Genomic DNA, 22777 nt, shown 5'->3' with positions numbered 1-22777 from the left:
CACACACACACACACACACACGAGGTCAGAGGAGAAAAAAATCTCTAGAGTCTCAAAACAGAATTCTCCTGTGATACAGACACCATCACAGCACTGGACAGGGTAAGTACTGTTACATAACGATTGCACTGTGAAGTAATGGAGTGTAGCTATTCACAGTATGCTTTACTACAGTGTCTCAATTCAGTACATTTTTCACAGTAACAACAAGACGTGCCTGAAAAAGTCTCCTATGTTCATTTCTCCTTTCTTAGATTTTTATAGCACTTTAAGATTAACCACATGAACCCAACAAAAAGCTCTTCACATCTGCTGCCGGGGCAGTTGTGCCACATCTTCATCCCCTTTGGCAACAGTACAATCATTTTCTCGAGTTCAGTGTGTAGAACCAAACCTCTTGTTTGCTATTGTGTTTTATATCAATGTGTAAAAGATGTGTGAGGCTTCCTTTACTGTTGGACACACTGATTTCTTTGTTCTGAGCGAGCGTGTGAGCTCATTCAGAGCGCAGCTGCACTTACTGATTTGTTTAATCAGAGTCATGATAAATCTGGTATGTTTTGCTTTATTGATCAAAGTGTTTTTTTATTTTGTTTTTGCTCAAATGATAATTTGTCACATAAAGGCTTATTTTTACCCCTACCTCTTGCTTTCGAGTGTCACTTTGCCCTTTGGAACTGAGTTAGAGAGGTTACTGGTTGAAATCTTCCCTGAGAAATGGGACCCTCACATAAAGTTACTTCATTAACAGGCCTCTAGTGGCGCTCTCTAAGCAACCCTGCCAGTCTGCAGTGACAGCAGAGGAGGGCAAAATTCAGCAAGCTCACTGCTGGGCTTTAATTTAGGGCATCATAAGCCTTTAAAGAAAGGGGGTTTCAACAATTATTTATTAGCGACCACCCCTAATTCTTCAGTGACATGAAGCTGAAGTCAGCTATTAACCTGTTGTTTATGCGAAATTTAGCAGGCTAGCTATCGAGACATCAGCATATTACTAACGATTTTAATGCTTATAATGAAGAAAAGGTCCATAATACATTGAAATGACATTAAACTAAGATAATACAATGGTTCTCCTAAATGTATTGGAGAAAATACATTTGTGGGAGTAAAAAAAACTCTCGACAAAAATCAGGGCAACCTACCCCTAGACGTAAACGTGCAACACGGAGGGCCAAGTGATAGAGGAAAGGGGTGAAATGGGATTGGGCCAAAGTGGAGAGAAATCTTTCAGCTTTGTTAACACCAGTAAACGTCTTCGTTTGTGGTTGGTGTAGTGCAGTGGGTAATAATGTTGCCTTTCATGCAGCCCCCGGGCAAACAAACCATGCCACTCCAACAAGAGTCCTCAGGCAAAACTGCTAATGCTACATTTACTTACCTCTGCAACATTAGTAAGGCTGTAAGTGGCTCTAGATAAATGCTATGTAATAAGCTCCAAGCTAAGACGCCACCCAGAACACCACAATATACAACGTACTGTATGCTACAATAAAGTATCATTCAAAACACTTCATAATAGTATTTTATGCAATGCAGCACTACAAACCTCAGGATAACTGAACCCTGTGATGCACATCATGCATTGTGAAATGGTTTAAAATATTGTGATGTTATATCTTTGCCATTTCATCCTCCCCTGCTGTATAAATGCAGTAGCTAAATCTGATAGTTATTGTTGTTCATGCACCAGGAGCTTGTAAGCTAACTGAAAAAGCGTTCAGACATACAAAAATAGCATCAAGAGCATAAAACGGCTGTGACAGTTTTAACAAGCAGCCGAAAAGTGTGTCGTGTGTGTGCGTTTCATCATGACCGCTGCAGGACGCCTGAAATACACACGTGTGTATCCGTAGATGGAGGAGTGGCTCACTGAGAGGCCATCTGTGCCAAACACCACTCTGCCTGCCTGACATTTATACTCACTACTACACTCTGTACTGTCTCTCTTTCTATACTCTCTCTCTCTCTTACACACACACACACACACACACACACACACACACACACACACAGAAAATAAACACATTTAACTTGCACAACTTAACTTACACACACGTGCTAAGCGTGACAATTTTATGTAGAACTTTGCCAAGTTGTCCAACTACAAATGGTGCCATAAAATTATGTTAATTTGTCCAGATAGTTATGGCTAAGTTAGTATATATTCTTGGTATGTAGCACGGAGCACTCGTGTGCAAAGGTTTGAACATCCAGGTCGAATGACATTGCTGATTTTCTAAGTGAAATTAAGTGAATACACCCTCTATGGAGAACACACTAAATACGGTTATAACTTCTCCAAATGTTACAGCACAGTTTATATTTATGGGCCAAGTCTGACATATTAGAACAAAAATAAAGCGTAACATATAAAATGTGCTCTTACAAGAATGTAAAACATAAATACATATAAAAATTTGCACGGGTCACATTGTACAATATTTTATTTTATTTTGTCTACCAGTATGTTAAATTCAACAAATAAAGCGGAATTGTGCATTAGAATGTGCTACATAGCAGATCAGGTGTGACGAACAACAGTATGTGATCATTATAACAGTGGTGTCCCTGCCTGTGTGCACGCTTGTGCTTACATTTATGGCATTTGGCTGACGCTCTTATCCAGAGCGACTTACAATTTGATCATTTTACACAGGTAGGCGAAGGTGGTGTTAGGAGTCTTGCCCAAGGACTCTTATTGGTATAGTGTAGGGTGTTTACCCAGGCGGGGATTGAACCCCAGTCTACAGCGTAGAAGGCAGAGGTATTAACCACTACACTATCCAACCACTACCACAACCACAAATATTGTTAGCCAATATTTATCCTACACAGCGCTTTGACCACACACTAATGTTTCTATTTATGTGTTTCTTTATTTTATTGTTTATTTATTTATTCCGTTAGTTAGTTTTTGAAGTTCGAATTTAGTTGTACACCTACACTTTCACAATGGGCATTCAGCACCTGTGTTTTCAAATAAAATAATAAAAAACAAAAGAATATATAATAAGATATCAATTTCCAGTTTACTCCCTCACTGCAGCCGACAGAAAAGTTTGGGAAAACTGAACTTCTAATTTTCCACATTTTTTCCTGGTAATTTTGGGCTGTTTCTCTTGGTCCATTCATCATGAAATTTACATGTATTTGGCACGGTGGCGCAGTGGGTAGCGCTGTTGCCTCACAGCGAGGAGGGCCTGGGTTCAATTCCCTGGCCAGGTGACCAGGGTCCTGTGTGGAGTTTGCATGTTCTCCCCGTGTCTGTGTGGGTTTCCTCCGGGTTCTCTGGTTTCCTCCCACAGTCCAAAGACATGCAGTCAGTCCAATTGGACATGATACATTGCCGCTAGGTGTGAATGTGTGAGTGACTGTCTATGTCTGTCTGCCCTACGATGGACTGGTAACCTGTCCAGGGTGTATCCTGCCTTCCGCCCAATGACCGCTGGGATAGGCCCCAGTACCGCCCCGCGGCCCTGACGGAGAAGCGGCTTAGAAAATTGATGGATTTGGCATCAGTTATTTTCAAATAATGATAAAACCTGAAAAACTGATACGAGGTTTTGTGCCAACAGCAACAATAAGCTACCGTGTTGCTCAACTCGACTGTATCTAACTTGCTTGTGCTACGTCCACCTAGATAACTATGCTCATCAATCAGTGACACCAAAGTCTCCAAACTATTTCCTTTCTGTTTACACTGTACTGCACGGATCAGTGTCTCCTCATTCATTTTGGATTGTCAAAGTTATGCAAGAGCCTAAAACAGGAGTAAGGTGTCAAAAACGGCATGCTGTGTTAGACCACACTGCTCAGAGCTGGTGTAGACAGGGTCACTGATTATAACAGGAATATTTCGGTTTAGTTGTTGTCATTCACTTGTGCCATTTGCTGTTAGGGTAAAGGTTCAATTTTCACCACCTTTGCTGGCAGCTATACAACATAAATGAAAACACAACATTAGAAACATTAGTATGTGTTCAACACACTTTTAGGATCTAACAGTGGTCCGCACATAGGCAGGTATCACCATGACAATTTACAAGGCCGTGTGACGCAGCTGGTCACGCACCATTGCCGATAACACCACTTCAGCTATTAGGCATGGAACAATGTTTCTTTTAACAGCATCATGTAAACACAGCGCAAAGCATCACAACTCCATCTCGGACACGGACAGTGTCTACACCACTCTGAGCTTCTACTCATGCCTGACCTGCAAAAGAGTCAGGCTGATTAAAACAATCAGGGATACTGATTTAACGGAGGCTCCTGAGCTCTTTCCACAGGCTCCTCGGAGGGAGGCCAGCGCTGCTGGAGACTGCAGTAATTATCCTGACACCTGAACGGGTGCCTGCACGTAGGAGTGAACTGAGCTTGAGCCATTACTCCAGAAACACAGCTATGATTACACAGAGTGGCAGGCCAGAGCCTACAGTACACTGTCAATACATATTCTCTCTGACATTAAAGCAACAGTTCAGGAAATCTAATTTACACAAGTTTCCCCTTTCTGCAAATGTGGTTGATCAGCTGAGACAAGTCTGATGTCCGAAATTTGCATCTTAGTTTTGTACTGAAGCTACAAGGCTAGTGTAGCTGAGCAGTAATGGCAGTTTATGTACACCAATCACATGCATAAATCATCTTAGTTGTTTCAAACTATTGTTGAGTGGGTAAGTAAACTCAATTGCACGGTTTCTGACACTGTTTGATGTACTGTTGTCTATAAAATTAAACATAGCAAAATGTCAGGCTATTACTAGTTTCAGCTGTGTGATGTGCTTTTGTCAAGCTTCAGACACCGACTACTGGTCAGTAAATTGGCTACATAATATGGTACATAATTGTACCATAAATCCATTGAAACTATATTTTCTAAGTTGTACTGACTCCACACACCCCGTCTCATCTCCAGGTTTCTAGTTTATTGTTCTGTTTTAAAACATTAGGCAATAAAAAGGACCAAAAATACAAAATGTACTTTTCACCTGGGGAAAAAACTTCTCAATTGTACCTTAAAACCACTGCTGTACCTTTGAGGGTACATTTACATTGTTTGTGCATTGAGGAACAAAAACATGTACCAGCAGAGAACCTTTATTGCTAACAGTGTAAGTCATGAAGTAATTGTGTTAGAATGGAAGGACTGTTTTATGAAGAACCTTTCATTTGTACAGTGCATTTACATTATGCATACACACGTCTCATGTACAATTCCAGTGAAAGTTTTCTGAGGAACCAAAAACAGTAACTCTATAAAACACTTTTTATACCTGTATTTTTAAGACAGCAGAGAGGAAAAGACAGAAACACGCAGAGCGTGGTGTCCTATAGACTGGGGCACTCCACTGGTCTGCTGTTAGTGAGGCAGTCTCTGAAACCTCTCAGCTCAGTGTGCTCTACATATCTCTGCTGGGGTGATGTCATGGGAACAGCTTCCTGCGGGTGTAAACTCGCTTCCTCAGCGTCCTGTTCTTCAGCACTTCTCTCTGCTCAGAGAGGAATGAATGCAGTCTAATGCAATTTCCACATAAAGGACGGCTGCAGGAAAGCTCTTTTTATAGATCAGCGCTTATGCTTTTATTCTCAGAGCGAGATACGTGGGTAGATGGATGACGTGTGCCAGAAAGTCATTAAGTCAATTACATACATTAGATTAAGGGCCTGGGGTTGTGAGTTTGGAGTGAGTGGGTAGAGTGAGCTTTTGATAAATGCGCACATCAGTGTAACGTCTCTGTCAGGAGGAGGATCCTCCTCTGAGAGACTGTAGACCATAGAGATTCACTAATGACAGAGGGTTCATCACCCAAACTGAGCCAGACTGAGTTACCATAGTGATGTAAACAGTACAGGAGGGATGTCCTGAATGGGAGGAGGAAGGAGAGAGAGAGAATGCAAAGAGAGAGAAAGAGAGGAAAGGGGATACAAAGAGAAAGAAAGAGAAAGAGAGAAAAGGGGGTAGAAAGAAAGAAAGGCAAAGAAAGAAAGAACTGAAAAGAGGAAAAAAGATGAAGAAAGAAAAATATCAGCAGAGATTGACAGAAATTCAGTGTGAGAAAAGGAAAGAGGAGAGAAAAAAAGATGAGAAAAGAGAGGACAGACAAAAGTCAAACAAAAGAGAAAATAAAAAAATAAAAAAAACAGACCACATAGAAAGAAAGAGGGATTCAGAGAGAGGGAGAAATGGTAAGAAAAGACAAATTCAGAGACAAAGAGAAAGAGAGAAAGACAGGACAGAAAAAGAGAGCAAAAAAGTAAGATTGGGAGAGGAAGAGAGATTGAAAGACAAATATTTAGAAAGGGGAGAGAGAGCAAAGAAAGAGAGAGAGAGAGAGAGAGAGAGAGAGAGAGAGAGAGAGAGAGAGAGAGAGAGAGAGAGAGAGAGAGAGAGAACAGCAGGAGAAAGAGAAAGGCAGAGGATGAAGGTAAAACGGCTCAGGAGGGTGAAAGAGAGAAGCTCAGAATGTTAAGATGTGAAAATGTGAAAGTGCCTCTGATCGTAGAGTCTCAGACTGGGCCGACGTAAAGGGCGAGCGAGAGGCAGAGGGGATTCTGCCAGCTGGTAGCTGTCTGAGTCTCTCTCCTCTTCTGGCTGCCGTAATGAAAAGGCTGTGATATTTATGCGCGCCTGTAAAGAAGGGGTTCTGACTCCCACACCCTGGGAACAATGGAGCCTGCAGACCGGCCTGCGGGGCCTTTAATGCAGCAGTCTGCTTTTCATCCTCCGGCTCACTGCACTCAACACAACACACTCACAGTTTCAACAAAATCAACAAAGCGAGGGCTGAGCTCACAATATCAGTGCAGCAATATATCATGAATAAGCTCCAGGCGGTGGTCTTCACAGTACCAGTATTTCTTATACACAGAGAGTGTATCTACGAGGAAAACTAAAGTCAGAGAAAGCGATATTTAAAACATAAGGAAGAGTAAACCTGCACTGTAAGAGAGAAAAACGTATCCTGACTTTTTACACTTGAGATGTAACGTGAGCATGAGACGGTCCTGCTTTCTGCAACAAACGTAATGCACGGGTAAAATACTCAGCAATGCAACAAACCTTAGGAGTTGTGTTAATATACTGAAAGAAAAAAAAAAAAACATTTAAATTTTGAATATTTCAAGTATTTATGTAACATGTCAAGGGCTACTACAAGCACCTGTACTTTACTGTTAAAATGATGTATTATTAATAAACAACAGCCAGTTTGGGTTACAGCACAACATTAAAAAGTAAATAAAAACTTAGCCGTTCATTGGCCCAGGGATTTGTTGAGGGTTTTTTTTTTTTTTAAATATGGCCTTTTCAGTGGTTGAGTTTTACAACCATGGTGTGGCCTGAAGAAGCCGATTACACATTCTTTACATTCACAGCTCCCTTTTCCAATATCTTGTTTTAGTTTGGCAAATTCAGTTGTTCAGTCTGCACTGCCACATCACATCATCCAACACCCCCGATACTGCTGTGCAATAAAGTCTTGCATCTACTTGTGCAACACTGGTCTGTGCCAAAACAATCTCATTACGAAATGCAAGACTACACTGATCTACGAAACACAAGACTAAAGATTGCAACACTGCAAACTAAACCTGCGTCTGAGACAAACACTGAAGGCTAAGCTAAATCGGAGCTGCACAATTACATCAAAAAGCGCAACAAAGTTTATTTATTTTCTTTACATTGTAAATGAACAGTGGCTGATCTAATTCAATACACAGTCATAGCACAAGCCACAGACACCCCCCATGACTCACGGGAACACCCACTTAATTAAGCTGTGATGAAGAAGCCATAACATCAAATTACATCAACTGTAGCCTAAATTTGACTAATATACATACAATTAATTATGCAGCCCTAATCTGAACTGTATCTACTGACCTGGAACATTATATTCAAAACACTGCTCACAGAAACCTTAGGACTCGCTGTGATTGACTGCATCGCTGCTGTAAATATGGCAGTTTGCATCTTCATTAGTTATTTATTTATTTTTCCCTTCACTGTTTTTTTTATGAATAGTCTTTATATGAAAAGAATCGCTAAAAAAGAAAAATGAACAGAAATCAAATAAATCAAAATAGCTAAGTATTTCGGGAAGCTCTGTGCTCAGTACTACTAGAGAGAGAGGGAGAGAGAGAGGTAAGGTGAGAGATAAGGAGAGATGAGAACAGAGATAGAGAGATGAGGAAAGAGATAGAGAAATGAGAAGAGAAAGATGAAAGAGATGAGATGAGCAAAGACAGAGAAATGAGGAGAGAGATAAGAACAGACAGATGAGAGAGGGATGAGAACAGAGAATGAGAGATGAGAACAGAGAAAGATGAAAGAGAGGAGAACAGAGCGAGAGATGAGATGAGAGATGAGATGAGATGAGGAGAGAGAGACGAGAATAGAGAGAGATGAAGAGAGATGAGGAAAGAGAGATAGAGAAATGAGGAGAGAGATAAACAGAGTTAGATGAGGAGAGATGAGGAGAGAGATGAGAACAGAGAGAGATATGAGGAGAGAGAGAGAGAGAGATATGAGGAGAGAGAGAGAGAGAGAGAGATATGAGGAGAGAGAGATGAGGAGAGAGATAGAGAGAGATGAGGAGAGATAGAGAGATATGAGGAGAGAGAGAGAGAGAGATATGAGGAGAGAGAGAGAGAGAGATATGAGGAGAGAGAGAGAGAGAGATATGAGGAGAGAGAGAGAGAGATATGAGGAGAGAGAGAGAGAGAGATATATGAGGAGAGAGAGAGAGAGCGAGAGAGAGAGAGAGAGAGATGAGGAGAGATAGAGAGAGATGAGGAGAGAGATAGAGAGATATGAGGAGAGAGAGAGAGAGAGGAGAGAGATAGAGAGATATGAGGAGAGAGAGAGAGAGAGGAGAGAGATAGAGAGATATGAGGAGAGAGAGAGAGAGAGGAGAACAGAGCGAGAGGAGAGATGAGGACAGAGAGAGATATGAGGAGAGAGAGAGAGAGAGAGAGAGAGAGAGAGAGAGAGAGAGAGAGAGAGAGAGAGAGAGATGAGGAGAGATAGAGAGAGATGAGGAGAGAGATAGAGAGATATGAGGAGAGAGAGAGAGAGAGAGGAGAACAGAGCGAGAGGAGAGATGAGGACAGAGAGAGATATGAGGAGAGAGAGAGAGAGAGAGAGAGAGAGAGAGAGAGAGAGAGAGAGAGAGAGATGAGGAGAGAGATAGAGAGATATGAGGAGAGAGAGAGAGAGATAAGAACAGACAGATGAGAACAGAGAATGAGAGATGAGAACAGAGAAAGATGAAAGAGAGGAGAACAGAGCGAGAGATGAGATGAGAGATGAGGAAAGAGAGAAATGAGATAGATGAGGAAAGAGAGATAGAGAAATGAGAACAGAGAAATGAGGAGAGAGATAAACAGAGTTAGATGAGGAGAGAGAGAGAGAGAGAGATATGAGGAGAGAGAGAGAGAGAGAGATATGAGGAGAGAGAGAGAGAGAGAGAGAGATATGAGGAGAGAGAGAGAGAGAGAGAGATATGAGGAGAGAGAGAGAGAGAGATATGAGGAGAGAGAGAGAGAGAGAGAGATATGAGGAGAGAGAGAGAGAGAGAGAGATATGAGGAGAGAGAGAGAGATATGAGGAGAGAGAGAGAGATATGAGGAGAGAGAGAGAGAGAGAGAGAGAGAGAGAGAGAGAGAGAGAGAGAGAGAGAGAGAGAGAGAGAGAGAGAGAGAGAGAGAGATATGAGGAGAGAGAGATATGAGGAGAGAGATATGAGGAGAGAGAGAGAGAGAGATATGAGAACAGAGATAGAGAGAGATATGAGGAGAGAGAGAGATGAGAACAGAGAGAGAGATATGAGGAGAGAGAGATATGAGGAGAGAGAGAGCGAGAGAGAGCGAGAGAGAAAGAGAGCGAGAGAGAAAGAGAGCGAGAGAGAAAGAGAGCGAGAGCGAGAGATTTGCCAGTTGAGCCCTGACAACTTCATCAGTCAGTGAAGCACTGAAGCCTTTAGTCAGTTAAATAAAAAAGTATATCAGCCGTTAAAATCAATGTTTAGAAAATCAGGAAAACACTCACATCAGTTGGACCCTACAGCTTACTACAATCCCACTTTACAGCAGAGAGTAAGAATAAGGACCCCAAAGTAAGCAGAGCAAGCAAAGCTGGTGTTCAATCAGCTCAGCTAATGTGGCTGATGTTTACAGTGTCCTGTCAGATGGTCAGGAGTACACACAGCTGTGTCTGTCCATTTAGAGCGCTTAGCACCGCCCTGTGCCGGCCCTGCCACTGTAACTAAAGGAGAGAGTGTTTTTAGTGAGGCTTCAATGTCGCTACAGAAGCGGTAAACTGTTTTAGCACGATGGCCTCTTAGACAGTCACTAATGATTCAGCAGATTCATTTGTTTGGGTTTCCGAGTGTTATGTCTGGAGGAGTGAAGCAGACTCATCTCCAGAGGGTGAAAATGCTGAAAACGAGGATGTGCACAGAGGGAAATGTGGTAGTCTAACAGGTAATGTGTACATGCCTTCAGCACATCCTGACACAGGCAATCACCAACAGAAGGACTGCCTGACATCCGACACCAGCCGCATATCAGTTACTCACCACAGGGCTGAGCGTAAAAGATCTGATTCTTCAGGCCCTTTAAAGTTCAAAGACAGTGATTGAGTTATAGATCACTGTGCCAAGTGCTCAGCCCTTCAAAAGCGTAACAGAAGTGTCAGCCAGAGGACCTTCACTCACGCTTTCGAGTACTGTGGAAAAGTCTTGAGCACCAAAGCAAATTGTTTAAAGCAATTTATCTCAGTAGCATATGTGGGCTCTTGCCAGTGAAAACTCTATGTAGCATTAGAATAAATGCAATTAACTCAATAAAAAGCAACAATTTATCTTTATTTTTAAATTAGAAGAATGAAGGTTTGGTTCCAGACTTCAACTCGACATCCTCACTGCTCCCTCCCTCATTTGAAAATTAAGATTAAGTGACCCTTATTAGTCCCACAATAGGGAAATTTCAACTCTGCATTTAACCCATCCGTGAAGTGAAACACCACACACACACACACACACACACACACTTGAGCACACTTGCCCGGAGCGGTGGGCAGCCCAATCCGCAGCGCCCGGAGAGCAGTTGGGGGTTAGGTGTCTTGCTCAAGAACACCTCAGTCATGTGCTGTCGGCTCTGGGGATCGAACCGGTGACCTTCCAGTCATGAGGCTGGATCCCTAACCTCCAGCCCTTGACTGCCCCATGAATGCCTGTTACTCTTTACATTGTATGTAAATTTCACGATAAACGGACCAAAAAATATGTACATTTGTACATATATGTATGTACAAATGTACGTATATGTGCATTTAGTGCTAGTCATTAGACTTAAACCATAGCCTGCTCAACAGAAACAAATAAAGTGCACTGAGGAGAATGAAGTTCATTTTTTTTATGTCACAGACATAAAAGAAAGTGCATTATGAGTTCTGATTAACGCAGATTAAAAACATGTAGCTTTTGTAAAAAGCTTACAAAGTTGCCCGTTTGTCTTTTGTTTTTTCAATAGTTTGAAAATGTATGAAAACAAGAAAACACACACACACACACACGCACACACACGCGCGCACACACGCGCGCACACACATGCGCGCACACACATGCGCGCACACACACATGCGCGCACACACACATGCGCGCACACACACACACACACTCCAACAATGCCCTTCCTTCGCTCATACAGTCTTGATTAGCCCCCCAGAGTTAAGGCTATACAGATCTACTGATTAGGCTCAGACACACTAAAAGTGTCTCATTTATAGTGGACACACAAACAGGAGGAACTGAAAAACCTGCACAAAAGGAAAAGAGAGCTCTTTAAAACTGCTGTGCAGTGATCAACTTCAAACAGGTTTTATTTTTAACTAGTTCCAGCTTTTCCTGCCTGGAGCCAACCTCTAACCATTCTAACGGACAGTGTAAAAGCCCACTTTCCCCAGACTCCAGCTCTGTCGCCTTGGGTTCTCTCTCATAGTTTTACAACCCACTTCCTCTCCCCCGTTTACATATGCTACATTTTTACGGTGCTCTCCTCTGACCTCTCCCCTCCTTTCTTCTTTTGACCACTTTTAAGGAATGCTAACTCTAATAATAATGAATGAAAGTGAATGGTAGAGAGTTAGCATGTTCTCAGTGGCATTAGGCTCACGTTCTACCATTCGCTTTAATTCATTATTACTGTTCCCTAATAGCTTTGACACACCATGTTCTGTCAGGTCAGTAGTTTTGGAGGAAGGTTTAATATATTAAAGAAAAAAAAAAACATGAAGGAACTGATGACTGAGCTAAATATGTGAAGGAACTGATGACTGAGCTAGACAATATGATTACGTCCAACCACTCTGCTGGAGAAAACTGCTACTCCAGTGAAGTTAAGCTCTGTAACCAAGCACTAATAGCAAAGTAAGCTAGCCAGTTGCTACAACCCCAGCAACACCACTGTGCCCAATATACTCGCACCACTACCACAGTCAGTGTCACTGCTGTGCTGAGAATGATCCAGCACCCAAATAATATGTGGTCAGTGGTGGTCTCTGTCCATTGATGCATGGAGTTGGGTGAGCTGATAAATTGTGCAGTAACCTGTAATTGGAAACCTACAAGGTGCATCTACATGGTAGGTGCTTCTGAATAATTGGAGATACAAGGAAGGTGTACTTAAAACTGGCCACTCAGTTTGTCATTCCAAAATTTCAGAGAACCTTAACGCCAATTAAACAAGGCGCCACTTTACCCTCATGTTTGAACATCAAACAACGGAAAGCATTAAAATAAGCATGAATCCATCAACTTTCAGCAACATAAAACACCCCACAGCTGACACAGAAAGAGTGTTTGTTAAAAAGCTGCCTTACAGCTCTCATTGCACAATCAAGGCATTTGAAACATGTGAAATAGTCTTAACCTCAGAGCTTCGAAACAGAACAGCTCTACTGAAACACGGTAGTCCTCTGGAGGCTGATACAGAGCTCCATAATAAACTGAACTTCAAAGCCATGACATCACATCCAGCTCCTCCCCACAACACGCCAATCTCACAGCACACAGCAGAAGTGATGGCCGTATGATGTAAATCCTGCCAGGCCAATGTGCTTGAGCAATACCAGACCCTCAGCTCCCTCACATTTACGCTGCAGCTCAGTGGAGCAGAGCGAGAAGTATGAACTCTGGGTATCTGCTGATACATGCTCTGCTTTGGCCCATCCTGATTATTAAGCGCCTGACAGCAACTGTCACCAGGGCCGTCACGGTCATGAATTTTTGGCTGATTAACTGTTATGTAAATAACTGTGATCAACAAATTAATTCTCTTTTCTTGTTCACTGTATGCAACCATTAAAATGCAGGCCTGAAGTGGTCAGACTGGCTGTTTAGCCTTCTTGCTTCCTAGTTCTGTTTACTTTAGTAGACGCTGGTAGTAGTGTTGAAATGATATACTACAGTGTTTACAGTTATACAGAATCACATATAGAGTTGAGCAAAGCTACATTTTACCTTAAGAGTGAAAGGAAAAAAAAAAAAAATCTCATTCTGCTGAAAATCTTAGAATTAACTACATATATAGCTACCAAATAAACAAACATTACAAATGTTTATATTCAAGTACCCATAAGAGTTCTCATACACATATATATATATATATATATATATATATATATATATATATATATATATATATATATATATATATATATATATATATATCTCATATATACAGGTGTCTTCTGAGTTTCTACATCTGATACTGATGATAGTAACATAGTCAATCAAAAAACAAAAACAAAACACACATACTGAACTAAAATCGTGCATTTATGGAACGTAAATGAACCAAAAAAAAAAAAAAAAAAAAAATCATAGATGTGTAGACAGATGGACGGACAAACATCCAAACGATGGATGGAACAAAAACATTGTTTACGTATGGATAAACGAATGAACAGGTGACAGGCAGCTACTTGCGTGAATTTGGTTATACTGGGTTAGCTTTAGCTTTCTAAGTTTCTCTGACTGCGAAACTGTTTCGTGTGGGCGGGGCAAGCTTTCAGCCTTGTGATTGGTCAGGGGAATGCATTCCCCCAACATTGGGACTGTCCAGTTTTCATAGAGAGGAGAGAAATATGGTCAAATAAATCTGTCATTGATTAGTCACCTATTCAAAGGGTTCACTTAATGCATTCTCACTGTTTGCCTGCAAGAACAAGATTAACCTAATTAAAAGGAAATCATTCAGATTCACAAAAGATTCAGGCTCCTTGAGTCTATTAAAGGAATGCCCCTTTAACAATACATTGCTAGCAACATGTTCAAGTTAAGGCACTCTTTTTTTTGTAGTAGCATAATAGTAGCAATATAATATACATGTATTCTAATAAGTAGACAACACAAGCAAAACTGAACAGAAATAGAAGCAAAACTGCCACAGTTTATACGTCTGTTAGAACAAAATAATCTGCTTCACTGAACAGTTGGCCTGAACACTTCAACATCTGTATGTATTTTCCCACGACTACACATAAGGAATACCTACTTGTAAGTCGCTCTGGATAAGAGCACCTGCTAAATGCTGTAAATGTAAATGAATACCCAAGCAGTGATCTCACATCAAAACTCTTAAAGACAGCACTTTTATTTTAATCAGAGGGTTTATAAAATTGCACTTTTTTGACAATTTTATAATGACCATAACTAAGGACCAGCAGGTATGTGGTCACATCTAACCAATATCTAATCTGCTTAATAAGGTCAATATTAGTGCAGATGCTGATCCAGTCCACAGGATACACGGTGCATCACTAAATTTAGCCCTGGCTGTCGACAGACCTACTTAGACAACATTGCACAGAAATCCAGACACGTCTGTTTGTGCATATTTGAGTGCTCGTACAGTATCTGTGCGCGTGTTCGTGTTTGAATATCAGAAGGGAAGCATCAGGCTTCTAAAATAAGCACAAAGAAAGGAAGGATAAACATCAAAGCGTGACGGCATAGTAAATATAGAAAAGGAACAGAAAATATATGGCAGTGGAAAACAAGTGAGCCACTGACTTTTGGATCCTTAAGGCTACAAATGATATGGTAAATGGTTCTGCAGTACCACGGTCCTGCATGTTGCTCTCCCTCTTACAGACCCAGTTCACCTCAGCAAGGGCTTCTTAAATGGTTCTTTAGCTGCATCAGGGGTGTTGGGAGCTCTAAAAGTGCAGGACAGGGGGTTCTCCAGGACCAGGAATGACCACAGCAACATTAGAAGTGTGAAAAATAATTGCAACTCATGACAAAACATAATAAAATTTTAATATTTATCTACTGTAAAATAAACTTTATAGAGTAAACTCTTAAATAAGATGGTTCCTCAAGGCTTCTTTAGTAAAGAAGCCCTTTGCATGATTAAACGCTTCATTGCTTCATGAAATGCTTCTTCAGATTGATGGAAAATGTACATGAATGTGCTATAGACGGTTCTACATAGAACCTTTTTGAAAAGGGGTCCATATGGCACCCAAAATGGTCCTTTTATTGTTACAAGCATAACACCATAACAAAAGAAGAACCTTTTTGAATGCAATATAGAAGTATTTTCAAAAAGGCTGTATACAGAACCATCTACAGGACACACTACAGGTCTCCATCACACTAAAGAATCCTTTCAAGATGCAAAGAACCCATTAATCATGCAAAGGGTTCTTTGAGTGTTCCTGGTTCCATACAGAATAATTTTCTTTACTAAAGAACCACGGCTCTTTGCATCATGAAAGCATTCTTCAGACTGATGGATGGGTGCATGAAAGGTTCTATATAGATTTGTCTATAGCACATTCTGATAAGGGTTCTATATGGTACCCAAAAGGGGCCTTCTATTGTTACAAGCTTAACATTGTAACAATAGAAGAACCTTTCTGGGGTGCCATATAGAACCCTTTTCAGAGAGGTTCTATATTGAATCAGCTACAGCACACTCTCCACCAGTCTGAAGGCTGCTTTAATGATGCAAAGAACTCTTTAATCATGCAAATGGTTCTTTGAGTGTTCATGAAAACATTTTCTTTACTAAAGAACCTCTGAAGGACTAGCAGAGTATAAGATACTTTGGTGCAGCCTAAAGTGACCCACAAATGCAACATCTCTCTAATGCATGCAGGTTCGCAGTCAAAATTACTCACAGGCTTTATGAAATAAATGGTCCGAAACCACAGAAAACATGACCCTACATAAGAACACGGCTTTAGCAAACTGCTAAAAGGCTACCAAGCTGCTACTACTCAGTAACAAGCTTGAAGTTGAAGAACAGACTGAATTTACTGTAAAACTGCAACATACAAAGTAAGGAACTTTAGCTGAATGTTACATTAAAGCATCAAATGTCCACATTTAGGCAAGAACTGCTACAGTTAGTATTAATCCAGTCTGGTGAAGTTAAGGTACTGCTTGTTAGCTTGCCTGACACTGAAATTAAAGCATCAATGAAACTGAGCACTAGCATAGCAGTTATACACTGATCAGGCATAACACTATGACCACCTCCTTGTTTTTACACTCATTGTCCATTTTATCAGCTCCACTTACTATATAGGTGCACTTTGCAGTTCTAGTATTACTGCAGTGCTGAGAATGATCCACCACCCAAATAGTACCTGCTCTGTGAGGGTCCAAAGGGGTCCTGACCACTGAAGAACAGGGTAAAAGGGGGCTAACAAAGTATGCAGAGAAACAGATGGACTACAGTCTGTAACTGTAGAACTACAAAGGAATAAGTGGAGCTGATAAAATGGACAATGCGCATAGAAACAAGGAGGTGGTCATAATGTTATGCCTGATAGGTGTATATGTATATATAATAACTGAAGTTTAGTTTAAAATGGTGAAACAGGCCTACAGACTTAACAAGCACAGAAACATAACTAAGCTAACACCACTTAAAGTAGTTATTCCACCAATTTTATAAAAGTTTTAACCTAATTAAGTCACAAAGACGTAAATGAAGTCATTCACAGAAGTTTGATGTGAAACATACTATAATTTCTTCACAACAGTGGTGATAGGAACCAAACGTCTGAAGTGTTTATTGTCTTTAAAAGCTCCCTCGATGAACATAATAACATCAAAGATGTTGCCTGATTAGCAAGATACAGTATTTCAACAGTTTTGAGAAGGTTTTGGCCTAAAACATAATTTTAAGACCCTTCAATAAGAGATAAGTCCATGCCAGGGATGAGGAAAAATGGTTTACCACTACTTTACCGTTATCAACATTACATGTACAAACTGAGAAGACACCTGTAGGTTCACTGGTGGTTTTGGATGGTAAATACAACGGCAACATTTGTGTTGTGGACATCACAACCCTTGTTCTCCTGCCACAACCAACGTAAGGAAAAGCAGATTCTGTTTCTCTGTAATGCTCCATTTCAATGAGTGAATTATGCAGATATTTTAAAATATTGGCGGAATTGCTCTTTAACTTACAGATACACCTCGGAATCGAAATCAAATCAAATCATGAGGTGAGATTCTCACCCTTATGTAGCATGGAATATAAAGTTTCACAATGGTCTGCAACATCTCGCTCACACGCACACACACAGGGACGGACAATAGAATGACAGCAGCAAACATCCTGTGTGATTTCCTTAGAGTAAAAAAAGAAAGAAAAAAAAATGTATTACAAGCTCCATATCAAATATTCAGTGTGGGCATTTTTTCAGTGATACGCCCTGCTTCCTGCTGAGCTTTGTCTACAGCTAAAGGAGTCAGCTGTGTGGGTCAGCAGCCTTTCACAATACTCACACTCACACAGCTCCATTACAGCCTTTGACCTGCCTTCTGGGCCTTTGTTCCTTTGGGGCGTCACTGCGTTTGTAAGAGTAGAACTATGACTCTCACCTGACGTCAGTGGCTCACACCAACCTCGCATTCCTGTTTGTTCAATAAAGCTAGACCTATACATCTTGAGGCTTGAGTTTTAGATCCACAAACAATGGTAAAAGTAACAGGAACACCAGCCAAGACAACTGATTGGTGACTTATGTTGGTTTACCACCTGCTGACTTCACACTAAACTGCCTTGTGTTGACATGCCCTGTCTGTGACAGCCTGTGACTGCTGCAAAGTCTTTAATGTCCTTCTTATTGACATTAGTTCATTTGGCTTGACAAAGGCCAAAAAGAAAAATAATCATCAAAGTGTTTTCTGAGCACTCCAAAGCTAAATGCAAACAATAGGTTTAGGTCAGTGTGCCCTGAGCTTTATACTGCAAACAGAAGATAATAGGACCTAAATTACTCTGGTTTGCAGCTGGCATTCACCTGTTTACAGGCTCTCGAGAAAAAAAAACAGGTTCTTTGGATCAAGACCGACATACAAGTTGCCACAACTTTAAATGTGGACCTAATCTTTTAACTCAAAAACTTCAGAAGCTTCCTCCTATAGTGATGTGACAGAATAATGTTACGCCCCTATGAAAGGAGATGCATTTTAATACATACATACATACACACACACACACACACACACACACACACACACACACACGCACGGAGCACTAGTCTGATTTTTCGTTTAAATTACGCAGTTCTCTTTTTAAACACAACCTATAATTAATGTCCAATATTGTCAAAGTTCTATATCAACTGTCCTGCTAACCAGCCCTAAACACAGCTTTATAAATCTACAAAATAACCCCTATAATACTGTACCAACTGTCCTGCTAGCCAGCTTTAAATGCAGATTTATTGATATCATTAATCTCCAAAATAACCTCACAGTTCTGCTGTCCTACTAACAAGTTCTAATCACAGTTTCATTCATCTCCAAAATAACCTCACAGTTCTGCTGTCCTACTAACAAGTTCTAATCACAGTTTCATTCATCTCCAAAATAACCTCACAGTTCTGCTGTCCTACTAACAAGTTCTAATCACAGTTTTATTAATCTCCAAAATAACCTCACAGTTCCATAATAACAGTCCTGCCAACCCGGCCTAAAGACAGCATTATTAATCTCCAAAATAGCCCCATAAACTTGGGGATATACAGATCACAATATAACTAGAAGTATTTGCTCTTTAATGGGCCACAGCATTTTAATCTCAATCAGTCCCTACTTAAATAACATTAATCAAGTAAAGTGTGCCACTGAAAATTAGAGGTAACAGGCTGACAATTTGTCATGCATAAATAGGCTACAATATTTACATATACAGTCATGTGAAAAAATTAGGACACCCCATTAAATAGTCAGCTCTTTATTAAGAAACATTTACATATCAATGTCCAATTTTGTTTTTGTTTATTTCTGGAAAAGAACGTGATTTAATTGCAATTAAACAACAAAAATTAACATTGTTTTACTCATGAAACAAAAGATATGAACAAAAATGCGTATTATAATGGAGGAAAACGTTAGGACACCCTACCCTCTAATAACTAGTGTTGCCCCCTTTGGCTGAAATAACTTCAGTGAGACGCTTCTTGTAGCCATCTACCAATCTCTGACATCGATCTGAAGAAAGTTTGCCTCACTCCTCAGTGCAGAATTCTTTCAGCTGTGAGATGTTTGATGGGTTTCTTGCATGTACAGCCCGTTTTAAGTCATTCCACAGCATATCAATGGGATTAAGATCGGACTTTGACTTGGCCATTCCAGGACTCTCCACTTCTTAGTTTTCAGCCAGTCCTTGGTGGATTTACTGGTATGTTTTGGGTCATTGTCATGTTGCAGGGTCCAGTTGCGCTTTAGCTTTAATTTTTTATTACAGATGGTTTCACATGTTCCTCAAGCACCCTCCGAATTCATGGTGGATTCTATGATGGTAAGCTGGCCAGGTCCTACTGCAGCAAAGCATCCCCAAACCATGACACTTCCAGCTCCATGTTTCACAGTTGGTATGAGGTTCTTTTCTTGGAACGCTATATTTGGTTTACGCCAAACACCTCTTCTGTTCTGGTGTCCAAATAATTAAGTTTTAGAATCATCTGTGCAAAGAACATTATTCCAGAGGTCATGGACCTCGTCTGCATTCTCTCTGGCAAACCTCAGTCTGGCCTTAACGTTTTTCCTTAGACAGCAAAGGTTTCCTCCTTGCACACCTCCCATGAAAATGAAACTTGTGTCGTCTCTTTTTGATTGTTGAGTCTTGCACTTTCACATCGACTGTAGCAAGAGCCTGCTGTAGGTCCTGTGATGAAATTTTAGGATTTTTCATGACTTAGCATCTTACGGTCTGCTCTGGGGGTGAACTTGCTTGGACGACCGGACCTGGGCATGGTTGCAGTTGTTTTGAATGTCCTCCACTTGTAAACAGTTTTTCGGATGGATGGAATGGCTGATGTCAAATTCTTTTGAGATCTTTTTAAATCCCTTACCAGACTCATAAGTAGCCACAATCATCTTTCTGAGGGCATAAGACAGTTCTTTGGATCTCACCATGGCGCTCGCTCTCACTTCAGCAGTCAGGGACATACCAGTGTGTTCCGTGTTCAGCTCTGCTCCTTTTTCTCTCGGTATCAAAAGTGACTTTTGTTTCTAGCAGTATCTGAGCTCAGGACTGTCTTTCTCTCTAACCTGTTGGTAACTAGCAAAGATACTTTCTCTAGATAGACAAAGCACTTCTTGTAAGTCGATCTGGATAAGAGTGTCTGCTAAATGCTGTAAATGTAAATGGGTGTCCTAATTTATGCCTCACCAGAAATTGCATTCTTTTCAAGTTACATTTTATAGAAAATTGTAAAAAGGCCTTTCTTAATTTTGAATTGTTTAGTCATATTACTTGGATCCCGCAGTATTGATATTAAATATCCACATGTCCAAATATTTTGAAGAATATACAGGATTTCATAGGCGTCCTCATTTTTTCACATGGCTGTAGGTGTAGCATTCAAATAGAGCATGACTGCACTTACCTGAGTCACATTATTACTGCACAAAACTGCAACACAGATGAACTCTGGTCATGCATCCCTAAACAGTTGCATCAGCCCCCTAGATAGTTACCAACTAAAGCCTAAAAACGTCCTTAAAAATGTCGCAAATAACACTATAGCTCCACACTACCTGTCCTGTTACACAGAAAGTACCCTGCTTCCCCTTCCCTAAAGCTAGAGTCTATAAGGTCCCCAAGGCTACTGACTATGATCCTCTACTAACAGCTCACTGTCTCCTCCCACCCACTCCGTCACTACTCCTGCAGCTCACAGCCTCAATCTACATTTCAGATAATTCTCCAGCTAATTCTCTGCACTTTTACTACACCATTAATCTCCAGCTCTGCTCACACCCCTGCACTGTGTGAGACACACACAACCTACACATACACACTCTCACAGCCACCTTCAAGACTTCAAGAGAGGCTTTCCATACCATACTGTACGCTATGGCTAAAATTAGCCTTGGTCTGGAGCCGACACCCACTGGCACTACAAGATGATGGCAGGCTGATGGCAGGCTGAAAAGGATGCTGACACAGTGCCTCTCTCTCTCTCTCTCTCTCTCTCTCTCTCCTCATCTCTCTCTCTCTCTCTCTCTCTCTCTCTCTCTCTCTCTCTCTCTCTCTCTCTCTCTCTCTCTCTCTCTCTCTCTCTCTCTCTCTCTCTCTCTCTCTCTCTCTCTCCTCATCTCTCTCTCTCTCTCTCTCCTCATCTCTCTCTCTCTCTCCTCATCTCTCTCTCTCTCTCTCTCTCTCCTCATCTCTCTCTCTCTCTCTCTCTCTCTCTCCACATCTCTCTCTCTCTCTCTCTCTCTCTCTCTCCTCATCTCTCTCTCTCTCTCTCTCTCTCTCCTCATCTCTCTCTCTCTCTCTCTCCTTTGCTAAAAACATTGACTGAGATAGCTCTGGCCTACCATCATTTTTCAGGAGGGAAGGAGAGAAGCCTGGGGTGAGGAGAAAATCACAAGAGAATTCACAGAAGAAAAAGGGCTTGAAATGGCACTAAATGTTCGAGAGAAGAGGGCTACATGGATGGATAAACAGATGGATAGTTGGATGGTTTTGTCATCTTTAATGAAGTCTAATCGACATGAACCTCGTATCAGTACCAATTTTTAATAAAATGAGTTTTTCCCCCTAAATTCAGGTTTATTTTATCCCATTTTCCGTTTACTCTGTGCTTTTTTTACTTATTAAATTAAATTAATAAAACGTTGGATTTTCATTCGTTTTTGTGCGCATGTGAAAAAGTGCAATAAAACAAATGATAGTAAACTTTCACAAACTTCTTTGCTACTAAAAATAATGACTCTCCACAAAGGGCACCATTTACACTCAAACGGTGTGAAGGGAGAAGAAACCGGCATGAACTCACACTAGCAGGATCTCCGGAATGCATGTCAGTGAGTTTCAGTTGAATTTTTTTTTGTAGACTGTCGCTGTCCAAAGAAAAAACAGTATCTCCAAAATGGGAACATTGAAGGAGAAAATGTTCTTTATTGACAATGGAAGTTAACGTAAAGAGGTTTAATCCCAAGTGTTTCCAGAGTATTTCTATTGGTCCATTCATCATGAAATTTTCACACAGTGTAAAGGACACCTGCCTTGTTCAAATGATGCTGAACATTAGATAATATTCATTGATACAATTCAATACATGGACGGAAATTAAGTTTAAACCTTATTTTTCCCCACATGCTATCCTAACGCTAAATGTTAGCCACAGTTTTTACTGTTTTTTTCCTATATAAATAATGTTTATTTAGCTGTAACTATAAGCTTAGCAGCTCCCCTCTCCTGTTAATTACAAAATAAAAGTAAC

General features: G+C 40.7%; 1 protein-coding gene across 3 annotated transcripts in view; it reads right to left on the bottom strand.

Annotated features, from left to right (window-relative positions):
• Positions 1-22777, bottom strand: part of ccny (cyclin Y) — a 95670-nt gene that overhangs the window by 58890 nt on the left and 14003 nt on the right. The window contains exon 1 of one of the 3 annotated variants that reach the window (XM_037537116.1): positions 20933-21158. The exons of the other annotated variants lie outside the window; for them this stretch is intronic. The gene's annotated coding sequence lies outside the window, so the exon portion shown is untranslated. Of the gene's footprint in view, positions 1-20932; positions 21159-22777 lie in introns of those variants that run through there. 3 annotated transcript variants of the gene reach the window in all.

The sequence above is a fragment of the Pygocentrus nattereri genome, chromosome 3 (genome assembly GCF_015220715.1).
Source record: "Pygocentrus nattereri isolate fPygNat1 chromosome 3, fPygNat1.pri, whole genome shotgun sequence".
NCBI classification, from domain to species: Eukaryota; Metazoa; Chordata; class Actinopteri; order Characiformes; family Serrasalmidae; genus Pygocentrus; species Pygocentrus nattereri.
This window is presented reverse-complemented; position numbering and strand designations above follow the sequence as displayed.